The 22285-nt window shown below is 43.3% G+C and overlaps 1 protein-coding gene across 9 annotated transcripts in view; it reads right to left on the reverse strand.

Annotated features, from left to right (window-relative positions):
* The window catches only part of LOC134735598 (uncharacterized), a 357585-nt gene that overhangs the window by 206895 nt on the left and 128405 nt on the right, over positions 1-22285 (reverse strand). The window contains exon 4 of one of the 9 annotated variants that reach the window (XR_010118839.1): positions 15114-15323. The exons of the other annotated variants lie outside the window; for them this stretch is intronic. The gene's annotated coding sequence lies outside the window, so the exon portion shown is untranslated. The remainder of the gene's footprint in view (positions 1-15113; positions 15324-22285) is intronic. 9 annotated transcript variants of the gene reach the window in all.

The following is a 22285-nucleotide window of genomic DNA, read 5'->3' on the forward strand; positions in this document are numbered from 1 at the left end:
TATTTCTGTGATGGAAAGAATGTGAGACTGGGAAACAGAAGAGCCCAGCCCCAGGCTGTGAGGTCAGGCCCTCCCTTGGATGGCAACAGGTGCTCTGCTAGGCAGGCACTGAGGGACAGAGCTGAAGGAGAAATGGCACCTGCCCTGGAGCAGCTCATGCCCAGTGGAGAAGAAGGCTGAACCGTTATTTCCACATCCCTTGGTGAACACCATGGAGAGTCTGATAGCATAGAGAAGGAACAATAACCATGCCAGGAAGAGGAAGGGGGTCAGGTACAGCTCTGGAGGTCAGCATGGCCCTGCCTTCCTCCGACAGAAGCTGTGATCAACATGGCACTGCAGTGAGCACCCATTAAGGGCAAAGCTTGTTCTATAAATGGACATTGTGATCATTATTCATTTCGTTGCTCTTGATTTCACAGAATCAAATAACTTAGCACGTAAGAGAATTGAAATTGAGGGGGCCAATTCCCTCAGTTTGCAAGTGAAAATATTAAGGTTTAGGGAGGTTGACTTTCTAATGACAGAATCAAAACTTGGACTAGAGCCAGCTCTCTGAACCTGAGCCCTTTAGCTATTTACTAGCATTCCAGTAGAATGACTTGTGAGTCTACCCAAAATCCTGATCCACCATGCCATCCCACACACACCACCCTACAGGGTGGTATTTACAGAATTTACATTAATTTGTGCCAAGCAAAAATGTTACCAGATTATAGATGCAGTAAAATCTCCACTGTTCTCTCTCTTTCTCTCTCTCTGTGTGTGTGTGTGTGTGTGTGTGTGTGTGTGTGTGTGTGTGTGTGTATGTGTGTGTTTGTAACCAACATCTGACTTTGAAGGAAGGCAAGCAATTGGATAAACAGAAAGGAGACACTGGGGGCTGATAGAGACATGTGAACCGATGTAATGCAGTGGTGAGAATGACTGGACAGTGTAGACACTCCACAAAGCAAAACAGGTGCCCTCATGGGAAGACAGGGTTAGCACACAGCCAGACATGGGTTTAAATCTCAGCCAGCTAGGCCACCTAGCAAAATTCTTCTAAGCCTCATTCATTCATTTCTTCAGCAAATATTAAGCAACACCTGAGTACAAGTAAGCACTAGAGTACTAGAGTCAATGAAATGTGCCTCAGTTTCCCTGCTAGTCAAAATGAGGACAACATACCCTCCTTGCAGGGTTACTGTGAGGATTTAGGTAAAATGCCTAGCCTATGGTCTAGCACATGTACTTGATAAATGGCACCATTTCCTGCAAGCTAGACACATCATTTGGGGCCCAATACAATAATTTGTAGCATCAGGAATTAGGGTGGATTCCTATGACTCAGAAAATGTTCAGTAAAAGATGAAAATGTAGTGAGTCTCTCCCTACCACCACTCCTTCTCAACATCATCATTTACACAGGTCACAAAGCTACAGCAAAGGATCTTCAAATGATTGTGTGATCTTCTCTACGTGATGGGAGCTGGGGGAACAGAGGCAGAAATGCAAAGCTGCCCATGGGCAGCCTTTAATTAATCAAAACCAAATGGAAAAGAGGTAGAAATTTTTTAGAAAAAAATTAGAGAGAAAAATTGTCAGTATGAAATATTTGGTTATAAGCCCCACAGTGGGCATCGGTGTCTTGGCACTAAAGTCCAGATTAAAAAGGATGCCTGCCTTTTGTTTCAAAAATGCGATGCAATGAATGTCCTACACAGAAAAGAAAAGGTCACCAAGGGAGGGATGATGCTTCTCGACATTCTCCAGCACCTAGGCGTTAAAGTGACTCATCCAAAATTTAAAAACCAGCCAATCGGAATGTCAAAGGGTTGGCTTATGAATGAATAAAGGAAAGAGAGATATCCCCAGGAAAGAAGAAACAGTCAAATAGAGCCATAGAGTCCCAGAACTGGAAGGGACTTCAGCAATCAATAGCCCTCAGATAGGTGACACAACTGAGCGAGACCAGAGAAGTGAAGAAACTTACCCAAAGAAACCGAGCCAGGGAGGACAGTGTCTTAGCCTGTTCTCCCTAGAGAATGGAGCCTGAGACACAGGCCTGGGTGCAGGTGGTGATGCATGCAGTGATCCCAGGAAGCAGGAGCTAGGGAGAGTGAGGCAGGAAAGAAAAGCCAGCAGTAGTGGCCATCACCAAGGTCACTGCTATGGGCAACCAAGCTCATATTCCAAAAGGTCCCCTGAGCAGTGCACAGAATGGATAACCCCAGGGTTATCTGCCAAAGGAGGAGAAACAGGAGCATTTGTCCAAGAGGTGCTGTCCCCCAGGATTGTCCTGGGATGTTTTAACTGCCCTGTACTTCTGCACACGTTGGCTGTGCATGCTCCTACTACTCCACTATTGAAAGAGCCCTAAAGCAGAAAGCCAAATCAAGGGAAGCATGCTTGAGGCCAGAACACCATCAGCACAAAGAGAACCAAAGCCAGCATTGCACTATCCATCTGGCAATGGCTGAACTCAGAAGGGAGATAAAAGGATGCAATTTGGGTACCAGAGGAGTCTGCTATAAACCACAGATTTGGAGCTGAATCCCCTAATGCTAATACTTATTCCGTGGTCTCAGGATATAACAATAACCCCATTTCTGAAAGATTTAAGGAGCCCATGTTTCTCTCATCACCATCTAATCAGAGGCTTGAGATTCTAATCAGAGACTCATTTACCTATTGCCTTGAAGGCCAAAAATATAAAATTTTTCCACCTCAAATTCCAGCTCTACCCTGGGGTCACAAGGTAATCTCGAATATTAATGTTAACAGGAAACTGAGCTCCTTGATGGCACAGATAATATCATATCCTAACAGTATGTTGAGATAGAAATCTTTCACATCTAAAGCACTCATAAGCCAGCTTTGATGTCAATAAGTAATAAAAGTCTGAAAGAAAATGGATCAATTTTAAAGGAATATTTAAGCAGCAGATCTCAAAAGCCCAGAATCAATGCTGTCCTCTCCTTGCCAGGCTGTTCCCAAAGTCCTTAAAGGAAACCCAGTGGACGAATTAACTGTACAACCAGTGAAGTATCTGGGAATGTCAAAAATGTGACAGGTGGTGCCAAAAATCTGTCACATCCGTTTGCAGTGGAGCATATTAACAACCAGGCAAACCCTGCCATTCAGTTTCATTTCATTGTTCCAGACAGGCTGCTTGGTGCCATGCCATGCTTCCCGGACTGAGCTGGGCAAGTTTCTCAGGGATGCAGCTGTGTGCCAGAGGTACCGAGAAATGCCCCATACACATGCATATATGCCAGGAGCATCTATCATACTTAAAAATATCGGGGATTTTTCTATTTGAAATCTATCTTATAGAGTCAAATGCCAAATTTATATTAATTTTTAAGATTAAATTTACAACTCTGAAGAATTTTCATATTGTGATGGGCAATTTGGGCAGTAGCCCTCAGGCCCACTAGGGATATGAATTCACTGTCCTCTGCCTGTAGAGTAATTTTGATGGAAAGGTTTAGAAAGCTCTGATGAGGGAAAAAGCTCTTTGCAGTCACACAGATATAGGTTTTAGAAATTCGTCTGAGCAGAGTGTGATGGTTAATACTGAGTGTCAACTTGATTGGATTGAAGGATACAAAGTATTGATCTTGGGTGTGTCTGTGAGAGTGTTGCCAAAATAGATTAACATTTGAGTCAGTGGGTGGGGGAAGGTAGACCCATCCTTAATGTGATGGGCACAATCTAATCAGCTACCAGTGAATATAAAGCAGGCAGAAAAACGTGAAAAGGACAAGATGGGCCGAGCCTCCCAGCCTACATCTTACTCCCGTGCTGGATGCTTCCTGCCCTTGAACATCAAACTCCAAGTTCATCAGTTTTGGGACTAGGACTGGCTCTCCTTGCTCCTCAGTTTGCAGACAGCCTATTGTGGGACTTTGTGATCATGTAAGTTAATACTTAATAAACTCATATATATATATATATATATACACACACACACACCCATATATATATCGATATATATATATCAATATATATATCTCTCCATATATATATAGATATATATATATCTCCATATATATGCACACATATATATGTTAGGATATGACATATCATATATATATCATATATATCATATCCTAACAGTATGTTGAGATAGAAATCTTTCACATCTAAAGCACTCATAAGCCAGCTTTGATGTCAATAAGTAATAAAAGTCTGAAAGAAAATGGGTCAATTTTAAAGGAACATATATATATGGAGATATATATATATATGGCGATATATATATATACACACACAGAACTAATAGGTTATATATATATCCTATTATATATACACACACACATATATATGTGTGTATATATATGTGTGTATATATATATGTGTGTGTATATATATATATCCTATCACAGAATTAATAGGATATATATATCCTATCACAGAATTAATAGGATATACATATATATCCTATTAGTTCTGTGTATATATATGTGTGTGTGTGTGTGTGTGTGTGTATATCCTATTAGTTCTGTCCCTCTAAAAGAACCCTAATACACAGAGTCACTTGGAATGAGTTATTTAACTTGTCTGAGCCTCAGTTTCTCATCTGTTAAAGTAGGGTAATAATGCCTACTTCCTGGGGCTGAGGGGAGAATTAAATCAATGGTGTCCAATCTTTTGACTTCCCTGGGCCACACTGGAAAAAGAATTGTCTTGGGCCACACATAAAATAGACACTAACACTAACAATAGCTGATGAGCTAAAAAAAATTGCAAAAAAATCTCATAATGTTTTAAGAAAGTTTACGAATGTGTGTTGGGCCACATTCAAAGCCATCCTAGGCCGAATGCAGCCCATGGGCCACAGGTTGGACCACTCTCAATTAAGTGGTATAGTATAATAAAATGTGTGGTGTAGAGTTGAAACTTGATAAACACTTATTTCCTTCACCATTTTTATAAGACAGAAGCAAAGAGAATTCAGATAGATTTAAGAAGGGTTTAGAAGAGCTGTGAGCTATGGGCCTGTGGTAGCTGATGGCATTAATGGATCCAGTTCTCCCCCCACCTGCCACGCATAGCCCCACCCTCTGCTGGGTGCCTTTGCAGGGCCCTCCTTCTCTGACTCGGGACTTGGCAGAATGAATGCTGTCCTCTCCTTGCTAGGCTGTTCCTGAAGTCCTTAAAGGAAATCCAGTGGACAAATTAACTGTAGGACCAGTGATGGACGTGGCCCGGCCAGCCTGCTGGAAGAGAAGACACAGGGGAGGAGAGCCCAGTCATTTCAGTCATCCCAGCGTAGATAAGATAACAGCCAGGCAACCTGAAGAAATATGGGAAACCTGAGTTGGGATCGCCTCTCCAGCCTGCAGCTGAGCCCTAACACAAGAGCACGCCCAACCCATGAGCGAAATGCTGTTTAGAGTCAAACACCGGTGAGGTGTTCAGGTTGGTTGCTACATGCTTGTATTGTAATAGTTAAGTCACCTGGTGTCATGGGCTGAATCACATCCCTCCAAAATTCATATGTCGAAGCCCTAACTACCAGTACCTCACAATGCAACTGCCCTTAGAGATAGGAACTTTAGAGAGGTAACTAGATAAAACGAGGCTGTTAGGATGGGCCCTGATCCAATCTGACCGGCATCCTTATAAGAAAAGGACATTTGGACACCTGTAGAGATACCAGGGGCACGTGTGCACACAGAAAAGGCCATGCAGGCACAGCAACAGGGTGGCATCTGCAAGCCGAGGAGAGAGGCCTGGAATGGGTCTTTCCATGATGGCCCTCAGAGAAAACCAGCACTGCTGACCCCCTGATTGTGGACCTCCAGCTTTCTGAACAGTGAGGAAATACATTTTTTTGTTTAAGCCACCCAGTCTGTGGTACTTTGTTATGGCAGCTGCAGCAAACTAATACCCACTGGGTTTCTGTGGCTTTGACAAGATGCGGTATTCTGCTGGGTGCTTTACATATGTGCTTCACTGAGTCCTCATCACAACTCTAGGCAATTGGCCCTGTAATCCCCAGAGCATGGGGAGACAGCTGAATCTCAGAGATCAGACAACAGCAGAGGGCCACACGGCCAGAAGTGGCCAGACCTGGGCTCTCACGGGGTCTCCAAAGCTGATGTTCTTTCCAATGTGCATACTGAGAAACTGAGGCAGGAGAGGAAGTTCCACCAGCATTTCCACCCTTGTCCCTTGTCCAAATGAAATTCTCATTATGTATTTAACAAACACAATTTGCACACCAATAGTAAGCACACCAATAGTAAGCACACCAATAGTAAGTAATGTTTGAGTCCTAATCATTGTGTAAACAAAGTTTCATCCCTAGAGAAGATAATCCTTAAGCTGACTTGTTAAAAAATGTTCCAGCACAGTGGTTCTCATGCACATATGTAAAGGGTATCTCTTTACCCTTTTAAATAACTTTTTAAATGAATTAAAGCTCCAAAGAGCTTTGCTGATGTGAGTCACATCTATCGATATTTGCTATAGTAAAAATTAAAAAGAAACATTTTAAATTGTTTTTATTCATTTTTAAATAGCAATAATAAACCTACTATAATTTGCTATAAACAAAATGCTTTTATGAAAGCTAACTACATTTTCCAAAACAAACAAAAAAAAAAGTTTCAGTGAGCAGAGTAGGAATGTTCTACATCTTTGTAAATCTCTTTAATGTCTAGTTTAATAGGCGACAGCTGGATTCTCGTAGCTTCTCCTGCGTTCAATCTGTTACAATATGTTGTTTTGATTGAAGTCTGTGAAGGAAATCCAGCCTCTCACAGACATGTTATTGAAACAGGGAGGAGAGATATTTTAATAGCCTTTTTGGATAATTGTGGATTGTTTTATTTGATACTTCTCTAAAGTACCACGGGACAAGTGGTAGTTTCTACAGGTGACTTGCAATATGCAACTTAAAACCGTATCAGTGAACTTTTGTACCCTGTTAGAATAAAATCCGCGGGTCTTTCTTACACTTTAAATGGATCTCTTACCCATGTGTGATTGTCTCACAATGAGTACTTAGAAAATATCGGTCCATTGAATTGTGACGATCTTCCAAATGTTGACATACTTCATTATACTATTTCCAAAAATTCATTAATATCACCACTGGTTTTGTCAGTGAAACTGTTTTTTGCTTTTTTTTTTTTTTTTTTTTAACTGAGAGGTGGTGGTGGGGGAAGTATATAATGACTAATAGTACAAATCAAGGCAGGGCAGGAAACTTTGCTAAGGCACAAGCAATTTTACCCACTGTTGGTTTTGTATCAGTGTGCAAATGTCAACATAGTGAAAACGGCAAGTAACATCTTCCTGTTATTAAGAAAATAGTTTTGACCTTACCGAGCTCCTGAAAGAGTTTTGGGATTCCCTAGTGTTTCAGTCCATACTTGCAGAAGCACTACATTAGCATGACACTGAAAATATATTCAGTCATCTTTTCACCTTATCTGCAAGTGTTAGATAATTTTCCTTAACACCTCCGACTTTCACACAAGTAAACAGAAATCATTCACTCAAGTTAGGAGCAGGAAAGCTAGTGGAGGAAGACCAGTGGGGCTGCTGGGGGAAAGGAGGGGGCAGGGGGCGGGTTTCATGCCTGTCACTTCCTGATGTATGAAATGTGTGAGCAAGACCACCCTGAAGAGGAAACGTCTTCTCCAGATTTGGCTCTGCAGGAGAGAGTGTATGATCAAACCAGGAAATAAGTCAGGAAAATCTTCCTAAAAGCAGATATGATGACCCAAAGGCAAGTGGGTGGGCTTAGGAGTTTCACAACGCAGTCAAATGCCAGTTAACCATTAATCAGCAAAGTTAATTAACAGATAATCACCATCCCTTAGGGTTTATAGGACGCTGCAACTCTCACAGATAAATTAATTTCCAAAGAGAACAAACAACCCAACTCTTTAGAAACCTCTGTGAATATAGGCTTTTATCTCAAGCCTGCAAACAGTACACTGATGACTTCTCCTTCAGGCTGTCTCACCCCCTCAGCCCTGTGTACCCCATTTCCTAGCTGGAGCACACAGAATAGGGTAGAATGGGATGAAGCTGGTGGCATGGACCAGACACCCAACCATTTGACCAGCATCTCCTGTACCCTACAGCCCTGTGCTAAGAGATAGGGCCAGCACGTTGGGCAGCAACTAGATGGAATCTGCTCACCATCCAGGAGGAGGGAGGCTTTAAAGTAGAGGCCACAAGATTGAATGTATAATTACAAGTCGATTGAATGCCTTAGGAGGAAGGGATACAGCACCATGAGAATATATTTTTAAAATGAAACTATCCTGGGCTGGGGTCTGAAATGATTCTGAGAAGCACTGCCAACTGCTCTGTGAGCTGGAGACTGGGTAGGAGCTCATGGTCACAGGCAGGTGGTCAACAAAGGGACACCCGGGAAGAGGCCCTGTGTCAATTAGAGCATGGCGGTACAGTGACTGCTAACAAGCATGGAGAATGAGAAGCACAAGGTCTGAGGGCAGGTGGGGGCCAGACTAGGCCTTGCAGATGTGGGTCATTACGCTGAGAGTGAGGGGTCACCAAGGGGGATGGTAAGCAAGGTCTGTGCCATGATGCAATTTGCATTAAAAATAGTATTGAAGGTCCAGAGTGGAGGACGGTGGGAGAGGTGCGAGAGTGGGGGTAGTGACTAAGTAGGAGGCCTTACAGATGTCAGGGAGAAAGGTTGGCAGCTTGGACTAGGGTGGTGATGGTGGGGTGGGAGAGAATGATGCATTCCAGAAATATCGACCAGATGTGGAGAAGGAAATAATTTAAAGGTGGAAGGAAAGGGAGGTAGAATGGATAGCATCTAGATTGTTGATTTGCATAATTAGATGGATATTAGTGAACGCTGGAGAAGGCCAGGTTGTGAAGGAAGCTCTGAAATTCAGCCTTGGCTGTGTTGAGGTTGAGGTATGATGGACAGTCAGAGTAAGCAGTCTGACCTGTGAGCTTGGAGCTCAGGGGCAAGGTATGGACTGCATATACACTTGGTAATTTAAGCCACAGATGTGGAAGACATTTCCCGGGAAAGAGAGAAAAAGAAGAAGAGAAGAGGAAGGGGAAGTAAGAGAAGGGAACAAGAGAGAAAGGAAACTAGAAGAGGAGAAAGGAGAAGGAAGAAAAGAGAGGAGGGAGGGGACAGGAGGGCGGAAGAGGGAAAAGGATGAGAAGGGGAGCTCCTGCACTTGCCAACCTCATATAGAAGGATGATACCGCAAAGAGACAAAGAGGGCCTGCATGGAGACTAAGAAAGGGGACCTGCAGAGTGTGACATCTCAGGAGGCAAGGGAGGGGAGGACGTCAAGACAGGGGAGTGGTAAGATGTGTCAAATACTGCAAGAAAACACCAGCTGACTGCGGAAGCCATGTGGGATGCCTTCCTTCACCACCCCAGAGTCCCCTCAACCATCTGCCCTTGCCCTGCTCCCTGCCCCAGGTGTCTGTCTCCACTAAACCACAATCCTCAGGAGGCAAAGAGCATGTCCCTTAAAGACAGGGGAGCCCACAGCACACAACACGATGCTATCAACAAGTAGGCTGTAAGCTAAAGTCTGATCAATGAATGTATGGAATAGAAATGTTATAGCAGCAGAAAAGACAGGGAGTGAACAAGTGCCTAAAGAAAGAATAGCTTCAGGGCAAATCATTAGCTGAACCTCAGAGGATCTTGAAAGGCTCTTCAGTCCCAAGGCTGTCCTATGCCATGTGGTTGAGGAAGAATGAGGAAAACCCCTCATGAGAAACAGGAGATGTTTCTTGGTAGCTCATGAGATCTCACGTTTCAAAGGCAAAACCTCAGCTACTCTGAATGGCACATTCCTGCGATGATGATGTTGAATCACGCAGTTTAACCACTCCACACATGATCCTGCCTTCAAGGAGCTTTCGATCAAGTTGAGAAAGAAAGACCATAAGGTATCAAACAGGAAGATAGTAATAGGCAATGGAACAGCAAGTCTGAAATCCTAAAAGTAAAATAAGTATAATGTTGTTCATGGCTGGGTATTTAGCAATATCACGGAGGAGCAGACATAAAAAAAAGATTGTGATTCACCTCCCTCAGTGTAAAAAAGACAAAACCTCCAATAGAAAAGGAATAGAAAGGAACAATAAATTTCCAAAAGAAGAAACACAAATCCACAAGGTTATATGAAATGTAATCAACTAGTAGTGACCAAAGAAAGGCAAACTGAAGAAATGACAGCATGTTTCAACTTAAAAGTAAAAAGGCATTTAATTTAAAGCAAAGACTTGGAACCAACCCAAATGCTCATCAATGATAGACTGAATAAAGAAAATGTGATACATATACATCATGGAATACTATGCAGCCATAAAAAAGAATAAGTTCATGTCCTTTGCAGTGGCATGGATGAAGCTGGAAACCATCATTCTCAGCAAACTAACACAGGAACAGAAAATCAAACACATGTCCTCACTCATAAGTGGGAGTTGAACAATAAGAACACATGGACACAAGGAGGGAAACATCACACACTGGGGCCTGTCAGGCAGTGGGGGAAAGGGGAGGGAGAGCATTAGGACAAATACCTAATGCATGTGGGGCTTAAAACCTAGATGATGGGTTGATGGGTGCAGCAAACTACCATGGCACATGTATACCTATGTAACAACCCGGCATATTCTGCACATGTATCCCAGAACGTAAAATTTAAAATTAAAAAATAGAAAAAATTTAAAAAGGTATTTAATTTAAAATAGCAATATCTGGTGTTGCCAAGGGTGCAAGGAAATGGGCACTGGTATACACTGCTGAGCATGCACATATCCATGCAACCTCTCCGCAGGGCAGCTTGACACTACACATCGAAAGAGTTAGATGTGAACTGCAAATCGCCCTCTGGAAATTCATCCTTAAAAGATAATGAAGGATGAGTACAGAAATTTAATCATAAGGATGATCACTGCAGTGCAATTTTTTATTACAAATAAAAGTTGGAAATAATGCACATTGCCAAACAGAGGAGGGTTAGTTAAATAAACTATGTGCACAACAGATGTATGCAAACACTAAAAACATCTTATAGAAATATTTATCAATATGAGAAGATGGTATTATCATACCATCTTAAGTACCAAAAAACAGATTATGAAACAATATGTATATTATGGTGTGATGTTATTGGTGTGTCTGTGTGTGCATGCACACGTATGCACGAGAGATCTGGAAGGCTATGCATCATTATGTTAACAGAAATTAGGTGGATATGATTATGAATATTTTAAAATCCTTTGCACATGTCTCTATTTTCTGACTTTTATTAATAAGCTTTTGAAATGAGATTTAAAAAAAATGTTTCTAAAGAACTGTGTAGGGCATTCTGGGTGGAAAATGGATGAACAAAGTCATAGAAGGTGACTCAGAAGATGAGAAGGTTTTACAGTGAAGACAAAGTGGAGACCAGTCAGATGGGAGAACAGGGGTCCCCCTACATTGGTCCTGTTTGGAACAGGCATCAAAGGCCAACTAAATGTAAAAAAGGGTGAAGGTTTCAGCCTTTGCATAGGGCTGTTTGTTCAAACTTCTTTAAAACTTTTTTTTTTTTTTTTTGAGACAGAGTTTTGCTCTTGTTGCCCAGGCTGGAGTGTAATTGCGCGATCTCGGCTCACTGCAACCTGCGTCTTCCAGGTTCAAGTGATTCTCCTGCCTCAGCCTCCCAAATAGCTGGGATTACAGGCATAAACCACCACGCCCGGTTATTTTTGTATTTTTAGTACAGACAAGGTTTCTCCACGTTGGTCAGCCTGGTCTCGAACTCCTAACCTCAGGTGATCATCCCACCTCGTCCTCCCAAAGTGCTGGGATTACAGGCATGAGACACCATGCCTGGCCCTTCTTTAAAACTTTTAATCCCAGTGGGGCGCGGTGGCTTATGCCTGTAATCCCAGCACTTTGGGAGGCCAAGGCGGGTAGATGACGAGGTCAGGAGATCGAGACCATCCTGGCTAACACGGTGAAACCCCGTCTCTACTAAAAATACAAAAAATTAGCCAGGCGTGGTGGCAGGCTCCTGTAGTCCCAGCTACTTGGGAGGCTGAGGCAGGAGAATTGCAGTGAGCCAAGGGAGGCAGAGCTTGCAGTGAGCCAAGATCGCGCCACTGCACTCCAGCCTGGGCGACAAGAGTGAGACTCCGTCACAAAAAAAAAAAAAACACTTTTAATCCCTCTTGTTCCAGGATAGATTTAAGGTCCCTTACAAATATACATGCAATGTCAACAATCACTTATGCAACACCTTGTACATCCCAGGCACTGTGCTTGGCTCTGGGGATGCAAAGCAGTAAGATCAAGCCACTCAGTGCCAAGTGGACTAGATGGCTCTCCAGCAGGTAGGTAACAGTAGAGCAGGAATCACACAATGCTTGTCTCATGGCTCAGCCTGGACAGGAGTTGTATTGTTTGGCCAGTTCAGTGTTTTTTGTTTGTTTTTTAATTTGGATGACTTTAGGCAAGACTTGCACTCTCCAACTGGAGACCACAGTTTCTACTTTCTCTCTTTTCACCATGGAGGCTTTGCACCATCTTCCTGGCCCACGAGGGCATTGAGGTTTGCCAGCTCCAACCACCACCAGGAAAAGAATATGGAATTTGCGGCCACACAGACAAGAGTTCCAGTCCTGCCATGATCTATGCAACCTAGAGCCAGTTCCTTAGCTTCCTTAGTTCCCTTCTCCTTAAAAATGGGACTTTGGATACTGTGAGTCTTGCTCCCTGGCCCCCTCGTCTATCAGGAGAGGCCAGGGAAGGGTTTTCCTGGCCAGGGCACATTGTTAAGGGCTGAAATCAGGCTAAGCATGGAGAGAAAGCACTTCATGCTGGATTCAGTGAAGTAGACCAGAAATTCTAGGGATTGAAAGGAACAGAAGGTCGGTGAAGTGTAAGCAAATCCAGACTGCATGCCCAGCCCCATGAGAATCAGGCGCCCAAACACAGTGGAGCACAGAAACCTGGAGCAGATATGCCCAGGCAGTGCTGCGAGAGGATGGCAAGCCCAGCGATATCCCCAAATCAAGGAAACTATAGGTCTGAATAGGGTCTGGATTCGCTGGGGCGCACCCAGTATGTTGCCAGATTACAAAATGGAATGGTGCACCAAGTTTCGTCCTTCTCATGCCTGCTAGTGTTTTGACTGGAACAGTACTCATGGCCCTGTACTTGGAGTGGGCATCTTTTTCTCCCCAGCTCCCCTGTTATTTCCAGGTTTCTTCCACAGCAGAAAGCAGTCACTTCCAGCCCCCAGTGCAGGCCTTCCTTGCCCAGTTAATGAATGGGCTGATTTCTCTGCAGAAACATCACAAGCCCGTCACATGGACTCCCTTCTTAATGCCTCAAATTTTCCCTGTAGCTCCTAATTCCCCAGTATGGACACCAACTTATTCCTGAGGACCGGTGTTGTCTCACCAGCTGTGTTGTGAGGCATAAGAGAAGAAGAGTGTGGCTGGGTGCAATGGCTCACACCTGTAATCCCAGCACTCAGGAGGCTGAGGGGGGCAGATCACCTGAGGTTGGGAGTTCAAGACCAGCCTGACCAACATGGTAAAACCCTTTCTCTACTAAAAATGCAAAATTAGCCAAGTGTGGTGGCGCATTCCTGTAATCCCAGCTACTCGGGAGGCTGAGGCAGGAGAATCACTTGAACCTGGGAGGTGGAGGTTGCAGTGAGCCGAGATCACACCACTGCACTCCAGCCTGGACAACAAGAAGAAGAAGAAGAAGGAGAAGGAGAAGAAGAAGAAGAGGAGGAGGAGGAATTTAAAAAGGAAGAAAATATACACTAAATAATTCAATGGTGCTCTGAGGATAAAGCAAGTTCCAATTTGTGGGAAAAGGGTTAAAATATTTGTTTTCTGAAAAGAGTTATTTTGCATTTTGTTTTCTATTAAAATGTATTTAGTTTGAAGAAACTCAACAGCATTCGGTACAGTGTTGGACATAGAATTATGCTTTTTTTTTCCAATAAGAAGAAAATCTTTAAAAATAAAGAGTGAAAATTATGGGGAAAAAAACAAAAATGTGGAAAGGATAAATCTTTACATTACAAGCTAGAAAACTATACAGTGTGAGCCAAATGAGAAAACAAAACAAAAGGTGACCATCATTATTTTTTGTATCTCAGCTTATCTTGCTCTTGAACTCTTATTGATTGCAAGATACCTGTAAATGCTCAATCTTGTCAGTCGGAGGCAGTTGGGTAATTAGTCTTCCTGAATGTCTCCTCTCCTCAAGAACATCCTGCTTCTTCCTACTCCCCAGCGGCAGGTGGACACTGGGAAAGGTTAGGGTCCTGGTGCTCTGAGAGAGCGGCTGGCTCCCTGCTGGACCCACTGCGAAGGTAGGTGTCTGTGGCTGGGGGCACTGATGGCCTGCAAGGCTGTGTTTCTTCCCCACTGATTCCACTGTCCTGCTGGTGCTGCCATTCTTTGGAAAGCCCAAGGCTGCCATCACACCCATTGGATGCCCAGCTCCAAGGAACAGCTTGCCCAAGACCCTGGGAACCTGAGAATCACATCTCACACCCACCGTCAAGAATTTTCTCTTTGCTTTTGTGTGTCATACTGATGCAAGGCAGGTGAACCCAAAATCGAGGCTTCGCCTGGGAGGGTTGTTGCCTTTGCCCAGGAAAGAATTTAAGGGTGAGCCATGGTGTTAGACAGCAACTTCTATTGAAGCAGCAGCAGAGGTGTTGTGCCTTGTGGAGCAGGGCTACCCCAGAGGCAGTGTGCCCAGAGCAGCAGCTCAGAAACAGTTTTGTACTCACACTTATATTTACTTTGAAAATTAAGGGACAGATTATGAAAACTTTCTTGAAAAAGAGTGGTAATTTCTAGGTGGTTGGGTCATTGCCATGGACAAAGATGGTACTGCTCAAGTGTTGCCATGGCAATGGTAAACTGACATGGCACTCTGTTGGGCGTATCTTATAGAAAGTTGTTTTTGCCCCATCCGCATTTTAGCTAGTCCTCAATTTGGTCCGGTGTCCAAGCTCTGCCTTCTAACTCAATATGAGAAGCAGCAGCCCCCCAGATTTTTCTGAGAGGTGAGTAATCTTTCCAGGCCATGTCTGAAGATGCATGGACAAACCTTCTGCTCCAGGACTCACCTGAACCCTTCTGGAAGCCTCCGTTTATCTGCCTCCTGCCCAGCAATGAATTGGGGAGGTCAACGATGCTTAAATCTACATTCTTGCCCCCACTCTCTCCTTCCACCTGGGTCACTCAAATAGAAATATTCTTCACTGCATCTCCTGTCTCCACAGTCAACAGTTCAGCCTTGGATTATTTGTTTGTGCATTAGTTGTGATTAGGTTGGGCTGCAATTGAGAAAAAAAACAAATAAGATTTTTTCACTTACATACAGGCTAGCCTGTCCATTGTCTATTGCTGCATAGCAAATCACCATACATTCAGCAGCTTTAAAAGACACAAAGTTATTAGCTCACAGCATCCATGGACCAGAAGTCCCGGCACAGTGTGGCACAGCTGCGTTCTGTGCTCAGGGACTCTCAAAGCTGAAATCCACTTTGGCTTTCAAAGTGTTGGCTGGGCTGGGCTGTCTGCAGACTCTGGGGAAGAATCCACTTACAAGTGCCTCTAGGTTGTTAGCAGAATTCAGTTCATTGCAGTTGTGAAACTGAGATCCCTATCTCCTTGACATGCAGACAACCCTCATCTTCAAGCCAATAATTGCATGGCGAATCCTTCTCATGCTTCAAATCTCTGCCTTCCCCTTCTGCGACGGGCTGGAGAAAGATCTTCACTTTCAAGGGCTCATACGATTTAAACTAGGTCCACCTAGTGAATCCAGGACAATCTTCCTATTTTAAGGTCAACTAATTGGTACCTTAATTACATTTTGCCATGTAATGTAACATATCCATGAATAACGCCAAGGGCGAAAGTCATGAGGCCCAAGTTCTGCCTTCCACAGCTGGTAAGGCAACTCTGCCTTAAGTCCTCAGGACCCAGGCTCCCTTCTACTCACCACTCCATCACCCCTGGAAGGGACCTCTGTCCCCACAGCCCAGGATTCAACAACTGTATGCCAAGGCAGATGGGTATAGGGTTCATTCTGACTAGGTTTTAAGGAAAGTTCTCAGCAGCTGCCGCACAACGTTTCTGCCTTCATCCCACTGGTTCTACATTGTGACATCCTTGCCTGGTTGTAAGGGAAGCTGGGCAAGGTAGCTCCATTCTGGGTGTCAACGTGGCTGGGTACAAATTCTATCAATAAGAAAAAGACGGAGAATGGGTAGTTGGGGACAATATGTGAAAAGAAAATCTGGGGAAAGCCCATAAAACCCCTTTTTGTCTCTTGTGAGCTTGGTCTTCAAGTCTTTAAAACCTTTCATTTGAAACTCAAGCTAAAACTGACATTTTTGTTGCAGGCCATGGTCCTTTCCCCCTTCCCCAAGCAATCAGTCTCAGCCTCCAGGCCTGAATTTACTGGCAGAAATGCTGAGGGAGAGGATGTGAATTTAGGGAGAAGATCATTATGGTACTACATTTGAATGCAGAGATATGGGAGCGGCTGTTGTCTCCTAATGTGCACCTCCCACTGTTGTCTAGAAGTGTTTGACTCTAAGCTTTCTTTATGCTCCTACAAGGGAGAAAGAAGAAATGTTGCAAGGCTATCTTCATGCCAGTATTTGGTCCCAAGCCCTGTAAATATAATTCCAGTTGCAAAGCCTAAAACAAGTAGATGTTTATTTTCTTTTACAAGAAAGGAAATGACATTCCATAATGTCATGCAGTTACAACCCATCTAGCATGCAAAAAAGTCACAGAAATGGAGCCAGTGATCTATAGGAGCAATTTTCCAGTTTCGGCCATGCTTAAGGAATATAGTGGATGGGCCCGTCACAAGCAGCCAATGCCCTCTGCCGCAGCTCTGCATAACCTAAAGGGTCATAGAGGTGGTTCTTTGCCAGTCAGGAAGGGAGGACTTATCTGGGCAGGAGCTCTCCTGGCTAATGGCACCCTAACGGGAGGACTCCTGGGGCATGTGAAGACTTCGTAATGCAGACTGGTACTTCAAGCAGTTTATATTTTCCTGATTCCTGCTTCTTAGAAAAAGTAATAAATTAGTAATTTCTGAACCTCGAGTGACCTCAAAGGAAAAAAACAGAAACGTTTGATTCTGATCAATCTGGATGTGCGAAGTGACTCAGCCAGTTCCCAACTATGAGAGGTTCTTAGCAAAACTACTTAAACTAGGAGTCTTCATTCTGGGATTAGGACGTCAACATACATTTTCCATTCTCAGAGTCCTCTTTCAAGGCTCTGAGTTCATATATGTGAATTCCAGGAACATTAGCAGATGCTCAGTGCAATCGGTGGTTATTGGTGCTGTCATTGTACCATATGGGATCAGGATTGCATCACCATTAAAAATCAGTGTTGTCCTGAATGGTATTGCCTAGGTTTCCTTCTAGGGTTTTTATGGTTTTAGGTCTAACCTTTAAGTCTTTAATCCATCTTGAATTAATTTTTGTATAAGGTGTAAGGAAGGGATCCAGTTTCTACATATGGCTAGCCAGTTTTCCCAGCACCATTTATTAAATAGGGAATCCTTTCCCCATTTCTTGTTTTTGTCAGGTTTGTCAAAGATCAGATGGTTGTAGATGTGTGGTATTATTTCTGAGGGCTCTGTTCTGTTCCATTGGTCTATATCTCTGTTTTGGTACCAGTACCATGCTGTTTTGGTTACTATAGCCTTGTAGTATAGTTTGAAGTCAGGTAGTGTGATGCCTCCAGCTTTGTTCTTTTGGCTTAGGATTGACTTGGCAATGCAGTCCCTTTTTTGGTTCCATATGACCTTTAAAGTAGTTTTTTCCAATTCTGTGAAGAAAGTCATTTGTAGCTTGATGGGGATGGCATTGAATCTATAAATTACCTTGGGCAGTATGGCCATTTTCATGATATTGATTCTTCCTATCCATGAGCATGGAATGCTCTTCCATTTGTTTGTATCCTCTTTTATTTTGTTGAGCAGTGGTTTGTAGTTCTCCTTGAAGAGGTCCTTCACATCCCTTGTAAGTTGGATTCCTAGGTACTTTATTCTCTTTGAAGCAATTGTGAATGGGAGTTCACTCATGGTTTGGCTTTCTGTTTGTCTGTTATTGGTGTATAAGAATGCTTGTGATTTTTGCACATTTATTTTGCATCCAGAGACTTTGCTGAAGTCGCTTAACAGCTTAAGGAGATTTTGGGCTGAGATGATGGTGTTTTCTAAATATACAATCATGTCATCTGCAAACAGGGACAATTTGACTTCCTCTTTTCCTAACTGAATACCCTTTATTTTTTTCTCCTGCCTGATTGTCCTGGCCAGAACTTCCAACACTATGCTGAATAGGAGTGGTGAGAGAGGGCATCCCTGTCTTGTGCCAGTTTTCAAAGGGAATGCTTCCAGTTTTTTCCCATTCAGTATGATATTGGCTGTGGGTTTGTCATAAATAGCTCTTATTATTTTGAGATACGTCCCATCAATACCTAATTTATTGAGAGTTTTTAGCATGAAGGGCTGTTGAATTTTGTCAAAGGCCTTTTCTGCATCTATTGAGATAATCATGTGGTTTTTTGTCTTTGGTTCTGTTTATATGTTGGATTACGTTTATTGATTTGCATATGTTGAACAAAACACCAAAAGCAATGGCAACAAAAGCCAAAATTGACAAATGGGATCTAATTAAACTAAAGAGCTTCTGCACAGCAAAAGAAACTACCATCAGAGTGAACAGGAAACCTACAGAATGGGAGAAAATTTTTGCAACCTACTCATCTGACAAAGGGCTAATATCCAGAATCTACAAAGAACTCAAACAAATTTACAAGAAAAAAAAATCAACCCCATCAACAAGTGGGCAAAGGATATGAACAGACACTTCTCAAAAGAAGACATTTATGCAGCCAAAAGACACATGGAAAAATGCTCATCATCTCTGGCCATCAGAGAAATGCAAATCAAAACCACAATGAGATACCATCTCACACCAGTTGGAATGGTGATCATTAAAAAATCAGGAAACAACAGGTGCTGGAGAGGATGTGGAGAAACAGGAACACTTTTACACTGTTGGTGGGACTGTAAACTAGTTCAACCATTGTGGAAGTCAGTGTGGCGATTCCTCAAGGATCTAGAACTAGATATACCATTTGACCCAGCCATCCCATTACTGGGTATATACCCAAAGGATTATAAATCATGCTGCTATAAAGACACATGCACACGTATGTTTATTGCGGCACTATTCACAATAGCAAAGACTTGGAACCAACCCAAATGTCCAACAGTGATAGACTGGATTAAGAAAATGTGGCACATAGACACCATGGAATACTATGCAGCCATAAAAAAAGATGAGCTCATGTCCTTTGTAGGGACATGGATGAAGCTGGAAACCATCATTCTCAGCAAACTATCGCAAGGACAAAAAACCAAACACTGCATGTTCTTACTCATAGGTGGGAATTGAACAACGAGAACACTTGGACACAGGAAGGGGAACATCATACACCGGGGCCTGTCATGGGGTGGGGGGAGGGGGGAGGGATAGCATTAGGAGATATACCTAATGTAAATGACGAGTTAATGGGTGCAGCACACCAACATGGCGCATGTATACATATGTAACAAACCTGCATGTTGTGCACATGTACCCTAGAACTTAAACTATAATAATAAAAAAAAGACTTTAGAAATTTAAAAAAAAAAATCTGTGTTGTCGAGCTCAGCTGCAAAGAAGTTTGATCAGATAATCCAAGCTACTCTTCCTAACCAAGATTCATTGGGTATTGAGAGAGGGCTGAAATGTCACTGCTGAATTGCAGGACAGCATGGCTCTCAAATGACATTCTGTCCAGAGTGCAGGGAGCACTCACAGGCACTTTGCAGTAAAGGTACGTCAATCTCATTTCTAACACTCAGGAAATGCTGAAATGTGAGGACTTTACCTGCTCTGCCTCTGATGAAAATGGGCCAATAACAAACACATAAGTGCCGCTGTTTACCACAGCAATGCCCATGGCAAGAGATTCCCACCCACCACCCCTCATGGCATGGCCAGGATGACCCAGGGCAGACAACATGACTTTCTTGTAAGTATCAGAGGAATGAAAGCAGGTATCTGAAGAAATTCTTAGTCCAGGCCAGGCGCGGTGGCTGATGCCTGTAATCTCAGCACTTTGGGAGCCCAAGGTGGGTGGATCATGAGGCCAGGAGTTCAAAACCAGCCTGGCCAGCATGATGAAACCCCATCTCTACCAAAGATACAAAAAATTAGCTGGGCATGGTGGTGCGCACCTGTAATCCCAGCTACTCAAGAGGCTGGGGCAGAATAGCTGGAATCTGGGAGGCAGAGGTTGCAGTGAGCAGAGATCATGCCATTTCACTCCAGCCTGGGTGACAGGACGAGACTCCATCTCAAAAAAAAAAAAAAAGAAAGAAAGAAATTCTTAGTCCAACTACAGACCGTGATGTTTGGGACACTCCCACATTCTCAAATCAAGACTAACCTTCAACAGGTCTCACAAACTCCCTGTTATGCTGATGCACCAATCCAGGGGCCACAGCTGGGAACCAGTGCTCCAGGGCAGTGGTCAGCAAACTAGAACCCTCCAGTGGGCCAAATCCCACCTGCCTCTTATGTTTAGATAGCCCTCAAACTACAAATGGTTTCTACATATTCAAATGGTTACAGGGAAAGGGTAAAGAGCAGGGAAAGCATTTCATGATACTTGAAAATTACAGAAAATTCACATTTCAGCATCCATAGATAAAAGCACATTGAAATGTAGCCATGCTCACTCATGGAAGTGTTGTTTGTGGCAACGGTCCCCAACTTTTTTGGCACCAGGGGTCAGTTCCATGAAGACAATTTTTCCATGGACTCGTGTTGGGAGTAAGGATGGTTTGGGGATGAAACTGCTCAACCTCAGATCATCAGGCATTAGTCAGATTCTCATAAGGAGTGCACAACCACCTAGATCCTTCGCATGCACAGTTCACAGAGGGTTCACGCTCCCATGAGAATCTAATGCCGCAGTTGATCTGACAGGAGGTGGAGCTCAGGTGGTAAAGCTCACTCACCCACTGCTTACCTCTTGCTGTGCAGCCCTGTTTCTAACAGGACACGGATTGGTACTGGTCCACAGCCCAGGGGCTGAAGACCCCAGGTCTATGGCTTTTTTTTTTTGAGACAGAGTCTCGCTCTGTCACCAGGCTGGAGTGCAGTGTCGTGATCTCGGCTCACTGCAACCTCCACCTCCCAGGTTCAAGTAATTCTCCTGCCTCAGCCTCCCGAGTAGCTGGGATTACAGGCACGCACCACCATGCCCAGCTAATTTTTGTATTTTTAGTAGAGACGGGGTTTCACCATGTTGGCCAAGATGGTCTCGATCTACTGACCTCGTCATCTGCCCTCCTCGGCCTCCCAAAGCGCTGGGACTACAGGCATGAGCCACCACGTCCGGGTCTATGGCTATTTTTGTGCTACAGTGGCAGAGCTGAGTACTTGCAACAGAGACCATAGAGCCTGAAAATATATACTATGTGGTCCTTTACAGAAAATGCCTCCTCTAGGGAAAGCAAATGGCTCCATGGAACACCTGAAAGGGAAGGGTGATGCCCAGAGCCTGGTTTCCTGCTCTTTGTCCTGTGTTCTGGGATCATCTTAAAATGAGTGCTTTACAGAGAATAACTTCTTTAATGCTTAGGTATTAATAAAAGGAAAAGATTTTTTTTAAGTTCCCTTTAATCTTTTCCTTTCTGCTTATATTCAAATGCAAGCAATTACAGGGCAGAGGCCTGCTAAGAAGTATGATGATTTATGCAAAATTAATGTGGCAAGAGCTCGAAGCAAATGTATTTATTAAAGTAACCCAAATAATCAGATCGTAGCAAATGGACAGAAAAAAATACCCAAACCTGTAATTCCTAGCCAGTATTTCATTTTCATTTACATTTAAATGATAACACATCTTGTGGCAAATTATTTCAGACTTTTTCTACCAGGAGAAAGGGGAAGAAAAATGCACTCATTGAAGGAAAGCTCTGCAAGAGGCAAAAGTGATAAACTTCCCCAAGCCTATTTACAAATGCAGTCAATGAAACAGAATTTTAATGAATTGTGCCACATAATCTGGCAGTTAATGAGCTGCAAAAGCCTTTGTCAATTGCAGTGACTGGGAACTAACTCTTTCAGTTTCAAGATCAATAAGAGAATGCTCCGCTCTGCGTTACCCAAAAGGGAACTCTGGGGAGAAAGGAAGTTGT

Source organism: Symphalangus syndactylus, chromosome 22 (assembly GCF_028878055.3).
Source record: "Symphalangus syndactylus isolate Jambi chromosome 22, NHGRI_mSymSyn1-v2.1_pri, whole genome shotgun sequence".
Lineage (NCBI taxonomy): Eukaryota > Metazoa > Chordata > Mammalia > Primates > Hylobatidae > Symphalangus > Symphalangus syndactylus.